This window comes from Mobula hypostoma, chromosome 9 (genome assembly GCF_963921235.1).
Source record: "Mobula hypostoma chromosome 9, sMobHyp1.1, whole genome shotgun sequence".
In the NCBI taxonomy this organism is placed as follows: Eukaryota; Metazoa; Chordata; class Chondrichthyes; order Myliobatiformes; family Myliobatidae; genus Mobula; species Mobula hypostoma.
The window spans coordinates 152,060,052-152,073,712 of NC_086105.1; the positions used below are offsets into that span (position 1 = coordinate 152,060,052).

At 45.1% G+C, this 13,661-nt stretch overlaps 1 long non-coding RNA gene across 1 annotated transcript in view; it reads right to left on the reverse strand.

Moving 5' to 3' along the window:
* LOC134351426 (uncharacterized) overlaps positions 1 to 10,656 on the reverse strand; it is a 34,955-nt gene extending 24,299 nt beyond the window's left edge. Inside the window, exon 1 of the long non-coding RNA XR_010019148.1 lies at positions 10,544 to 10,656. This is a non-coding gene — a long non-coding RNA (uncharacterized LOC134351426). The remainder of the gene's footprint in view (positions 1 to 10,543) is intronic.
* Positions 10,657 to 13,661: the final 3,005 nt, after the last annotated feature.

Below are 13,661 nucleotides of genomic sequence, written 5' to 3' on the forward strand. Positions count from 1 at the left end.
CCAAAGTTGCTGAGAATAATGTGCTGGATCCACAGGCTGGTGGTGTGGTACGTGAGAACAAGAGGAACTCTGTCCCTGTTTCGTGTATTTTGTGTTTTAAGACCAGTGAGGGAGCCCACCAAGAAGCCTAGGACAACTCTGGAAGGTTGAGGGTAAAATGAATGCAGAAAAATACAGGGAAATCCTGGAGGAAAACCTGATGCAGTCTGCAAGAGAACTGCAACTTGGGAGTACCTTTGTTTTCCAGCAAGTCAATGACCCCAAGCATAAAACCAAAGCTGCACAGGAGTGACTTAAAAACAAAGTTAATGTCCTGGACTGGCCAAGTCAGACCTCATTCCAATTGAGAATTGATGGCTAGACTTGAGAAGGGCTGTTACTCATGAACCCCATGCAATCTGATACAGCTTGGGCAGTTTTGTAGGGAAGTATGGGGAAAAATTGCAGTGTTTAGATGGGCAAAGCTGATATAGACCCATCCACATAGGCTCAAGGCTGTAATTACTGCCAAGGGTGTATTCTACTAAATATTGACTTAAAGGGAGTGAATACTTTTTAGATTAGATTATGAGGACACACAATCCTCTTTCATTGTCATTTAGTAATGCATGCATTAAGAAATGATACACTCACCACTCTCTGCATAAAAAAAACTTACCCCTGACATCTCTTCTGTAGCTACTTCCAAGGACCTTAAAACTATGCCCTGTTGTGCTAGCCATTTCATCTCTGGGGAAAAGCCTTGACTATCCACATGATCAATGCTCTCATTATCTTGTACACCTCTATCAGGTCACCTCTCATCCTCTGTCGCTCCAAGGAGAAAAGGCCAAGTTCACTCAACCTATTCTCATAAGGCATGCTCCCCAATCCAGGCAACATCCTTGTAAATCTCCTCTGCACTCTTTCTATACTTTCCATATCCTTCCTGTAGTGAGGTGACCAGAAATGAGCACAGTACTCCAAGTGGGGTCTGACCAGGGTCCTATATAGCTGCAACATTACCTCTCGGCTCTTAAACTCAATCCCACGATCGGTGAAGGCCAATGCACCGTATGCCGCCTTAACCACAGAGTCAACCTGCGTAGCAGCTTTGAGTGTCCTATGGATTCGGACCCCAAGATCCCTCTGATCCTCCACACTGCCAAGAGTCTTAACATTAATGCTATATTCTGCCATCATATTTGACCTACCAAAATGAACCACTCCACACTTATCTGGGTTGAACTCTATCTGCCACTTCTTAGCCCAGTTTTGCATCCTATCAATGTCCCGCTGTAACCTCTGACGGTCCTCCACACTATCCACAACACCCCAAATCTTGGTGTCATCAGCAAATTTACTAACCCATCCCTCTACTTTCTCATACAGGTCGTTTATAAAAATCAGAAAGAGTAGGGGTCCCAGAACAAATCCCTGAGGCACACCACTAGTACCGGCCTCCATGAAGAATATGACCCGTCTACAACCACACTTTGCCTTCTGTGGGCAAACCAGTTCTGGATCCACAAAGTAAGGTCCCCTTGGATCCCATGCCTCCTTATTTTCTCAATAAGCCTTGCATGGAGTATCTTATCAAATGCCTTGTTAAAATCCATATACACTACATCTATAGCTCTACCTTCGTCAATATAGAACCATAGAACACTACGGCACAGTACAAGCCCTTCGGCCCTCGATGTTGTGCTGACCCATATAATCCCAAAAAATGTACTAAACCCACACTACCCCATAACCCTCTATTTTTCTTTCATCCATGTGCCTGTCCAAGAGGCTCTTAAATACCTCTAATGTTTTAGCCTCCACCACCATCCCTGGCAAGTCATTCCAGGCACCCACAACCCTCTGTGTAGAAAACTTATCCCTGATGTCTCCCCTAAACTTCCCTCCCTTAACTTTGTACATATGTCCTCTGGTGTTTGCTATTCATGCCCTGGGAAACAAGTAATGGCTATCCACCCTATCTATGCCTCTCATAACCTTGTAGACCTCTATCAAGTCCCTTCTCATTCTTCTAAGCTCCAAAGAGAAAAGTCCCAGCTCTGCTAACCTTGCTTCATAAGACATATTTTCCAATCCAGGCAACATCCTAGTAAGTCTCCTTTGCACCCTCTCCATAGTTTCCACATCCTTACTATAATGAAGTGACCACAATTGAACACAACACTCTAAGTATGGTCTTACAAGAGATTTATACAGTTGTAACATGACCTCTACTCTTGAACTCAATCCCCCTATTAATGAAGCCTAGCATCCTATAGGCCTTCTTAACTACCCTATCGACCTGTGCAGCGACCTTGAGGGATGTATGGATTCGAACCCCAAGGTCCCTTTGTTCATCCACACTCTAAAGTAACCAACCATTAACCCTGTATTCAGCCTTCTGGTTTGTCCTTCCAAAATGCATCACCTCACACTTATCCAGACTGAACTCCATCTGCCACTTTTCTGCCCAACTCTGCATCCTGTCTATATCCTCTTGTAACCTTCGACAACCTACAGCTTCATCCACAACTCCTCCAATCTTCCTGTCATCCGCAAACTTACCTCACCCATCCTTCCACCTCTTCATCCAGGTCATTTATAAAAATCACAAAGAGCAGGGGTCCCAGGACAGATCCTTGCAGCACTCCACTCGTCATCGACCTCCAGGCAAAATATTTTCCTTCTTCTGCCACCCTCTGCTTTCTTCCTGTAAGCCAATTTTTTTAATCCAAACAGCCAAGGTTCCACTGATCCCATGCCTCATGACTTTCTGGATGAGTCTCTCGTGAGGGACCTTGTCAAATGCCTCTTTAAAATCCATGTAGACCACATCTAGCGCCCTACCCTCATCAATTCCTTTTGTTACCTCTTCAAAAAAACTCAGGCTCATGAGGCACAACCTTCCCTTCACAAAGCCATGTTGACTATCCTTGAGTAGACTGTAATTCTCCAAACGCTCGAAGATCCTATCCTTAAGAATCCTTTCCAATAGTTTGCAGACCACCGACGTAAGACTCACCAGTCTATAGTTCCCAGGATTCTTCCTATTACCTTTTTTAAACAAGGGAACTACATTTGCCATTCTCCAATACTCCGGCACCTCCCCTGTAGCCAAAGAGGATTCGAAGGTCATAGCTACTGCTCCAGCAATCTCTTCTCTCACTTCCCACAGCAACCTGGGGTATATCATGTCTGGCCCTGGGTTTTATCAATCTTGATGTTTTTAAGAAGGTCCAACACTACTGCCTCCTTAATCTCCACACTGTCCAGCACATAGGCCTGTTCTACTTCGACCTCGCCCTGATCAAGATCTTTATCACTTGTGAATACTGAAGCAAGGTATTCAGTTAGGACCTCCCCAACCTCCTCTGCCTCCAGGCACATGTTGCCCTCTTTATCCTTTAGTAGCCCCACCTTCATTCTTGTCATCCTTCTGTTCTTCACATATGCATAGAATGCCTTGGGGTTCTCCTTAATCCTACATGCCAAGGCCTTCTCATGCCCCCTTTGAGCTCTCCTAAGTCCTTTCTTAAGCTTCTTCCTGGCTACCCTACATTTCTCATGAGCCCCTCCTGCTTCCTGCTGCTTATATCTAACATATGCTTCCTTCTTCCTCTTGATGAGTTGCCTCATGTGTTTTGTCAGCCATGGTTCCCTTTTCCTACTATTTTTTCCTTGTCTCAGTGGGACAAACCTATCCTGAACCCAGCACAAGTGGTCCCTAAACTTCCTCCACATTACTTCTGTGCTTTCACCTTTGAACATCTGTTTCCAGTTTACTCTCGCTAGTTCCTGCCTCATCCCTTCATAGTTAGCCTTTCCCCAGTTAAGCACTTTCCCATTTTGTCTGTTTTTATCCTTTTCCATAGCTATGCTGAAGCTAAGGGAGTTGTGGTCACTCTCACCAAAATGCTTCCCCACCAAGAGGTCTGCCACCTGACCAGGTTCATTACCTAGAACTAGATCCAGTATGGCCTCTCCTCTCATCGGCTGGTCCACATACTGTGTCAGGAATCCTTCTTGAACACCCCTGACAAATTCAGCCCCATCTATCCCCATTGCAATCAGGAGGAGAATTCTAAGTTCATACCAAGGGGCTGGAGACTACCTAGACGGTATATGAGGTGTTGCTCCTCTAACCTGAGTTTAGCCTCATCATGGCAGTAGAGGAGGCCATGTACGGACATATCCGAATGGGAATGTGAAGCAGAGTTGAAGTGGGTGGCAACCAGGAGATACTGTCTGTTGTGGCGGACGGAGCAGAGTGGAGGTGCTTGACGAAGCGGTCCCCCAATCTGCGTCGGGTTTCACCAATGTAGAGGAGGCTGCACCGGGAGCACCGGATGCAATATGAGGTCAAGACCCTTTTAAAGGCTAGAGCTGCGGCTTTTAGGTCCGGGGATACCAGTCGCTACATGGAATCCAGGCGTGAACTCTGGAAAGCCATTAAGGGTGCAAAGAGGCAATATCCAGCCAAGTTGGAAGCCCAGGCTAACCAGTAGATTATGGCAGGGTCTAAATGAGATCACTGGGTGCAAAGTAAAGGCTGGGAATATCAATAACTGTGACGCTTCTCTTCCTGACAAACTTAATGTATTCTACGCAAGATTCGAACAGAAGAGGAGCGTCCCGCTCCCTCCGGATGAACTGGACCTGGTGGCATCGAGATTCATCGTCCCCGAAGAGGACATTAGCAGGGCCCAGATGGCATCCCAGGACGGATTCTCTGGGCCTGTGCAAGCGAGCTAGTTGGAGTGTTTGCTGACATCTTCAACTGCTCATTGCTTCAGTCTGAGATCCCCTTGTGTTTTAAGGCGGCAACAATAATCCCAGTGCCGAAGAAGAGCAAGGTGGCATGCCTGAATGATTATTGACCTGTGGCTCTGACATCAATTGTTATGAAGTGCTTTGAGAGATTGGTTATGTCACACATCAACCACAGCCTATCGGTCAACCTCGACGCTTTGCAATTTGCCTACCGGAGCAACAGGTCAACGGCAGATGCCACCTCTCTGGCCCTACATTCCTCCTTAGAACACCTGGAGAATAAAGATGCATACATAAGGCTCCTTTTCATTGACTACAGCATTGCCTTTAATACCATCATTCCAAATAAACTGATTCCTCAGCTCCAGAACCTGGGCCTTAGCACTCAGATCTGCAGCTGGATCTTCAACTCCCTCACAGACAGGACCCAGGCTGTAAAAATAGGGGACAAGCTCTCCTCTACAATCACTCTGAGCACCGGTGCCCCACAAGGCTGTGTACTCAGCCCCCTGCTGTACTCACTGTACACCCATGATTGTGTAGCCAAGTTTCCATCAAACTCAATATATAAGTTTGCTGATGACACCACAATTGTAGGCCGTATCTCGGGTAATGATGGGTTTGAGTACAGAGAGGAAATTAAGAACCTGTTGGCATAGTGTGAAGACAATAACCTATCCCTCAACGTCAGCAAGACGAAGGAATTGGTTGTTGACTTCAGAAGGAGTAGCGGACCGCACAACCCAATTTACATCGGTGATGTGCAAGTGGAACAGGTCAAAAGCTTTAAGTTCCTCGGGGTCAATATCACAAATGACCTGCCTTGTTCCAACCAAGCAGAGTTCACTGCCAAGAAGGCCCACCAGCGCCTTTACTTCCTGAGAAAACTGAAGAAATTTGGCCTGTCCCCTGAAACCCTCACTAATTTTTATAGATGCACTGTAGGAAGCGGGAAATAGAGGAGATGTAGATGAGGGCATCATTGATGATGGCAGAAGGGAAACCACGATTCTTAAAGAAAGAGGACATTTGAGATGTCCTGGAACGGAAAGTCTTATTCTGGTATGGAAGTTGTCCTGTCCAAGACTGGAAGAAGCTGCAGAAGATCGTGAACACGGCGCAGCACATCACACAAACCAATCTTCCGTCCTTGGACTCACTTTACACCGCACGCTGTCGGAGCAGTGCTGCCAGGATAATCAAGGACACGACCCACCCTGTCAACGCAAGTTTCGTCCCTCTTCTCTCCGGGAGAAGGTTCAGGAGCTTGAAGACTCGTACGGCCAGATTTGGGAACAGCCTCTTTCCAACTGTGGTAAGACTGCTGAATGGATCTGACTTGGATCTGGGCCGTACCCTCCAAATATCCAGACCTGCCTCTCGGTTTTTTTGCACTACCTTACTTTCCATTTTTCTATTTTCTATTTATGATTTATAATTTAAATTTTTAATATTTACTATTGATTTGTAATCCAGGGAGCGGGAAGCGCAGCATCAAGTATCGCTGTGCTGATTGTACGTTCTAGTATCAATTGTTTGGCGACGATAAAGTATAATAGATGACCCCAACAGACTCACAATTGAAGTGTTGCCTCACCTGGAAGGACTGTTTGGGGCCCTGAATGGTGGCAAGAGAGGAGGTGTAGGGACAGGTGTAGCACTTATGCTTACATGGATAAGTGCTGAGTGGGAGATCCATGGGGAGGGACGTGTGGAGCAGGGAGTCGCGGAGGGACCGATCCCTGCGGAAAGCGGAGTGGGAAAGATGTGCTTAGTGGTGGGGTCCTGTTGAAGGTGGCGGAAGTTGCGGAGGATAATGTGCTGGATCCAGAGGCTGGTGGGGTGGTAGGTGAGGACCAGGGGAACTCTGTCCCTGTTGTGGCGGGAGGATGGGGTGAGGGCTGAAGTGCGGGAGATGGAGGAGATGTGGGTGAGGGCATCACTGATGACGGCACTAACTTCTATCAGGGTCTTTTTATCCTTGCAGTTTCTTAACTCTACCCACAAGGATTCTACATCTTCCAGTACTATGTCATCTCTTTCTGAGGATTTGAAACCAGATCCACACCACCACCCCCTTGCCTACCTGCCTGTCCTTTCAATACAACGTGTGTCCTTGGATGTTAAGCTCCCAACGTACTGCCTCATAGTGTGTAATGAGAATGTGAGGAAGGACAGGCAAGCTGTCAACTTGTATACCAACTACTCCCATCATTCCAGTTCCAATTCCAACTGCCAAATTAATTTAAATCCTCCCCAACAGCTCTAGCAAACATCCACAAGGATATCAGTGCCTCTCAGGTTTAGGTGTAACCTGTCCTTTGATATCCCAATGATCCAGAAATCTGAAAACCCTGCCCCAGTTTCTCAGCCACACATTCATCTGCCAAATAATCCTATTCTTATTCTTGTTGGCGCACGGCAATGGCAGCAATCCAGAGATTACTACCCAGGACCATAGCTTTTCAGCTTTCTCTCCGACTCCCTACATTCTCTCTTCAGGACTCCACCCCATTTCCTAACTATATCGTTGGTAACAAGATGTACCACCACTTCAGGCTGCTTAACCTCCCTTTTAGAATGTTATAGACCCGATCTGAAACATCCCTGACCTTGGTACCTGGGAGGCAAAGTACCTTGCAGGGGAACAAGAGTGGAAACTTGTTCAGAGTGTGGAACAAATTTCCATGGGAAGTGGTGGATTTGGGTTTGATTTCAACATTCGAAATAAGTTTGGATAAGTACATGGATGGAAGGGGTATGGAGGGCTACGGTCTGGGTGCAGGTCAATGGGATTAAGCAGATTAATAGTTTGGCACAGCTGTAGTGTTGTATAACTTTATGATACTATGTCCAGTCACAGGGGTAGTGTCCAGGCAGATGGGTACACCAGGGATGTAACCCTATGCTACTGGGAGAGCTGTGAACCCCTCTTCGGGCCTCATGATGTACCGTATTACCGTGTACCTGGTCCGGTCTAACTCATGCGGCTGTCCCAAACTGGACAGCCAGTCAGTTGGGGGGTGGTGGGTTGGGAGGAAGAGATTGTAGGACCCACCTTGAATGGAGGGGCCTTGTCTGTCTGTCCTCCCAGTTCATATCCACCCAGGTGATTTGGTGAGTCTCTTTTTTTTTGTCTCTTTCCCCAGGTACTCCGACAGGAGACTGGAGCGGGACGTGACAGCAAAGCTGCGAACTCTGCCCAGCATCCGCCAGTCACCCACTGCCACCCACACCCATGGACACACCCTCCCCAAAGGACAGGATGACGGAGGCTACAACCGGCCACCACTCAGCCCTAAAGCCCAAGAGATTGGGTTTGGCCTGGACCTCGGTGAGTCCCTTGGCCTTTTGGAATTCCTGCTCACCCAGAGACCACTCCAGGTTAAATCCTGACACAAAAATACAGGAGCAGGTGTAGGCCATAAACGTGAGAGATCGTGCAGATGCTGGAAATCCAGCGCAACACACAAAATGCTGGAGGAACTCCATGGAGGGGAACAGTCAGCTAGTTTTGGGCTGAAAACCTTCATCAGGACTGTAAAGGAATCTTTGTCAAGTACTTCTGCACCATCTGCAAAAAGCAGACTTTCTCTGTGAACAGCCATTTTATTTCCTTTCCCCCATTCCTATTCTGACATGTTGGTCCTTGGCCTCCATTTCTGCCATGATGAGGCCAGTCTCAAGTTGGAGAATTCCTCATATTGCACCATAAAACACAGGAGCAGAATGAGGCCATTTGGCTCATCAATCCTGCTCCGCCACTTCATCATGGCTGATCCAATTTCCCCTCAGTCCCAATCTCCTGCCTTCAGAATCAGGTTTATTATCACTGGCATGTGATGTGAAATTTGTTAACTTAGCAGCTGCAGTTCAATGCAATACATAATCTGAAGAGAGAAAAAAAAATAATAAACAAGTAAATCAATTACAGTATATGTATATTAAATAGATTTAAAAAAAGCAAAAAACAGATACTGTATTTTTTTTTTAAAAAGTAAGGTAGTGTCCAAGGGTACAATCTTCATTTAAAAATCTGATGGTAGATGGGAAGAAGCTGTTCTTGAATCACTGAGTGTGTGCCTTCAGGCTTCTGTATCTCCTACCTGATGGTAACAGTGAGAAAAGGGCATGCCCTGGGTGCTGGAGGTTTTAATAATGGATGCTGCTTACCTGAGACACCGCTCCCTAAAGATGTCCTGGGTACTTTGTAGGCTAGTGCCCAAGATGGAGCTGACCAGATTTGCAACCCTCTTCCCATATCCCTTCCTGCCTTGATCAATCAAGAATTTATCAACCTCTTCCTTAAATAAACATAAAGACTTAGCCTCCATGGTTGCCTGTGGTAATGAATCCCACATATTCACCATTCTCCCGCTAAAGAAATTCCTCCTCATCAGCATTATCACTGGCATGTGACATGAAATTTGTTAACTTAGCAGCGGTAGTTCAATGTAATACATAAACTAGCAGAGAAAAAAAAATAAATAAAACATAATAAACAAGTAAATCAATTATGTATATTGAATAGATTTTTTTTAATGTGCAAAAACAGAAATACTATTTTTTTTAAAAAAGTGAGGTTGTGTCCAAAGCTTCAATGTCCATTTAGGAATCGGAGGGCAGGAAGGAAGAAGCTGTTCCTGAATTGCTGAGTGTGTGCCTTCAGGCTTCCGTATCTCCTACCTGATGGTAACAGTGAGAAAAGGACATGCCCTGGGTGCTGGAGGTTTCAATAATGGATGTTGCCTTTCTGAGACATTGCTCCCTGAACGTGTCCTGGGTACTTTGTAGGCTAGTGCCCAAGCTGGAGCTGACTAGATTTACAACACTCTGAAGTTTTTTTCGGTTCTGTGCAGTAAGTCCCTCCATACCAGACAGTGATGCAGCCTGTCAGAATGCTCTCCACGGTACATCTATATAAGTTTTTGAGTGTATTTGTTGACATGCTGAATCTTTTCAAACTCCTAATAAAAGACAATCTTCTACTCTGAGGCTGTGTCCTCTGTTCTTAGATTCTCCCACCATGGGAAACAGCCTCTCCACATCCACTCTATCCACAAAGTACTGGAGGAACTCAGCAGGTGCATCAAGGGAAAGGAAAGTTGATGTTTTGGGCCGAGACGGGTGTAGGCAAAGCTCCTAACTGTTGCCCACGCTGTCACTTTCAGACACACTGGCCCGTCTCCGTCTGTCAGCCCAATCCACCACCAACTGTACAGCCATCCATCCGCCTGCGCCTGCTCCCTTGTCCGGCACCTGTCAGCCAGATGGGTAGCAGACACCTTCATCCACACAACACCCAACCCCCTGGCATTAATCAGAGATCACCTCACTCACCATCTTCCTCCTGAGATTAATTAACCTTCACCCTGTTGCCCTAGGAATTGCGAGAACACTCCTGCTAGGTCAGGAGCTGGTCCACGGACCCACTCTCTCTCGTGTACAGGGAACGGCACCTGGAGGAGGAGACGGGGGGGGGGGCTCGCTGGTGCTGGCCCTTGGAGTTATTCTCACCGTCGTCCGGCCTCCTCCTCCACTCACCACCGTCACCCTGTTGCCCGAGGAGTCACGGCAACGCTACAACCAACCTAGCTCCCTGACCTACCGAGATCCGCCGCCATTTCGCGCACCCGAAACTCCCATTTTGCGCGGGCTTTTGAGTGCGCATGCGCGGTCCGGTCGGTGGGCTCGGTGGGCCCGACAGGCCCTGGCGCCCCTCCCGAGCTGTTCCCTGACTGATAATACTGAGTAAAACCCTTTTATTATGCCACTCTGTCGTCGTTCTTACCCCGCAGATTCGTAACAGATGGGACTTCCGCTTCTCCGAGGTAGAGCTGCTCACTGACTTTAGCCTGCTGCTGTAGCGCGATACTGAAATCAGCCTCCCCACCCTACGCTAACCGAGCCACATCCTCTCTCGCCTTAAATACATGCCCTCTGGTGTTAAGATATTTCAGCCCTGGGAAAGAGATACCATCTCCCCTCAGCCTCCAACATTCCAGAGAAAACAACCCAAGTTTGTCCAACCTCTCACAAGTTCTCTAATCCAGGCAGCATCCTGGTGAACCTCTTCTGTGCCCTCCCCAACGCCTTGACATCCTTCCTATATTTGAGATGCAGCCTGACTAGAGTTTTATAAAGTTCGAAGTAAATTTATTGTCAAAGTACATATATGTCACCATATACAGCCCTGAGATTAATTTTCTTGTTGGCATACTCAATAAATCCATAATAAAATCAACAAAAAATTGCGCCAACTGGGCATTCAACCAGTGTGCAAAAGACAACAAACTGCAAATACAAAAAAAAAGAAACAAGTAATAACTAACCAAGTAAGCAATAACTATCTAGACAACACACACAAAATGCTGGAGGAACTCAGCAGGCCAGACTGCATCTGTGGAAAAGAGTACAGCTGACGTTTCGGGCAGAAACCTGCTTCAGCCGAGGGTCTTGCTAAAGGGTCTCTGCCTGAAACGTCGACTGTACTTTTTCCATAGATACTGCCTGGCCCGCTGAGTTCCTCCAGCATTTTGTGTGTTTCTTGGATTTCCAGCGTCTGCAGATTTTCTTTTGTTAGTGAATGAATATCTAGAACAGTGTTTTCCAACCTTTTTGTAGCCCAATGCCCCCAAAGCACTTTCATATTTACCAATGCTCCCTTAAAGCACCTTCATACTTGCCAACGCCCCTCTTAGGCTCAATATATTTTCCGGTGCCCCCCATAGTTTAAAGCATGTCTACCATGTGCTAACATAAGAAAAATTATTCTGCTTAAAATTTTATTTGTCTTTAAACCTAGCTTACACAATATCTGTGTGCTGTACCATCCTTGAGCTTGATGGTTTTTTAGCAAGAGTTGAATACCTGGTTCAATTTGTGACAACAAATACCTCAAGTCCCCATGCATAACAATGTCCAAGCGGTTTCTGTTTTTTGTGAGTGTGTGGTTCACTCTGCTGAAGCCTCCTTCAACAGAGGAGGATGGAAGGGCAATGGAGAGCAGTTTGGCTCTTCTCCACAGGTCAGGAAACTTCACATTCCACAAAAGCCAACATTTTTGAAAAGCATTTTGCTTCTTCATTATTCTGAATGTTGATAATTTCTTCTTGCAAGCTCTCTTCCTGTTCTTCTACCTTGCAATGGGTTAGTTACCCAGTCCAGAATTTCCAGATCATTCAAATCCTTGAAATGATTCTAAAAATCTTTCTTCCGTGACTGCAGGTCTAAGTAGTACTCTTGCAAATCATGGTCTTTTTGAAAGAGAGTGCCATACTTTCCATGCAGGGAAACTATGAGAACATTCTTCTCCCAATGTTTTGCTTATATATTTCCAATTTTCTGATAAAAGTGGACACTGCACTTTTTGCCTGGAGTAAATTGAAATTCTCACTCTGCAGTTTCATATTTAGAATGTTCACTTTGTCACACAGATCGGCTAGGTGTGCCGCATCTCCACATAGACATTCAAACTTGTTTCCCAAGGTCTTGTTGACTTTGAGTAAAAATTCAATCAGTGTCAAAAAGATCAAAGAAATGTTTTAAGGAGCAGCCTTTGACATCCAACGCACTTTAGTGTGAAGAAGCAAGCATTCAAGCTCTTCATCATTATCTTGGCATAACTGGCAAAATATTCCTTTATTTAATTGATAAAGTTTAATTTTGTTGATAGCAGATATTACAAGAGTCATGTTTGGAAAAAGTCGCTGGCTGTGAGATATTGGTGATGAAATACACAAAGAATTGCAAACCGACTTGGAATTTCTTTTTTCATAAATGCCACTAAACCAACATGGCGACCTGTATATGCTATATTAGTTGCACAAGAAATCATGTTCCTAATTGGAATACTTTTATCCTCAATATACATTTCGAGCTCATTGCAGATTGATTCTCCATTGATATTTGTTTTAACTTTTTACAAAAGAGAAGCTCTTCATAAACTTTTCCATTTTTGATAAACAAATGCCATTAACAATGTCTCATTGTCCCACACAGTTGACTCATCTATCTGTATCCTAAATTCTGCTTTTTGTAGCTCCGTGCATAGTTGATACTCAGTGTCTTCAATCATTTCATCAATACGATGAGCTACAGAGTTGTTACTCTGAGGAATTGATTTTAAAATACTGGTATCCATTTTGGGAACAGTGGTGAGCACTTCTGATACAGCAGGCATTATTAATCGCTCACCAATCGTATGAGACTTTTCACTGCTATCATTTTGGAAATGGTGTAAGAAGCAATAAGACCACTATCAAGGTCATTTTTGGCTTTCTTGGCAAATGACTCAAGTGTGCAACACTTTTCAAATGCTTCTATCATCTTCTGGAACTGAGTAATACCATAAGTAGCCTTTTCAGGATGTCTTTTACGGAAATGTTCCTGTAATCTTGATGGTTTAAAGACTTCATTAGGCAATGCAGTATTACAAATAAGACACACATTATATTGTTGATCTGACAGGAAAGGAATAAAACCATTCTCTAAATATGTAACATTGTATTGACGCACTTCCTGTAGTTTCTGTTTCTTAGCAGGGTTAGAATTTAAGGCGTCATCACCTTCAGACTCAGAGATTGTGCTGTATGTATTTATCCATTAGTAACTGGGCTAAATTGGAATAAAAAATTAACACAAACTGGGAATGCTTATCAGATGTTGACGTGGATGGAATAGTGTTAACAGAGAGGTGAAGATGAAGATAATCGCAACAACAAAATTTACATTGACAAGGATTTGGATATGAATCTAAATGCTAGTCAGGATAGAACTGGTGTTCAGCAAGCTACCTTTATACTATTCCAGTTAACATGGTTGACCAGTCATATAAGGTCTCATAATCCCTAAAGGTGGTTTTTTACTGCACATATGAAGCCAAGGTCTCTTTGAATACTTTAAGATGA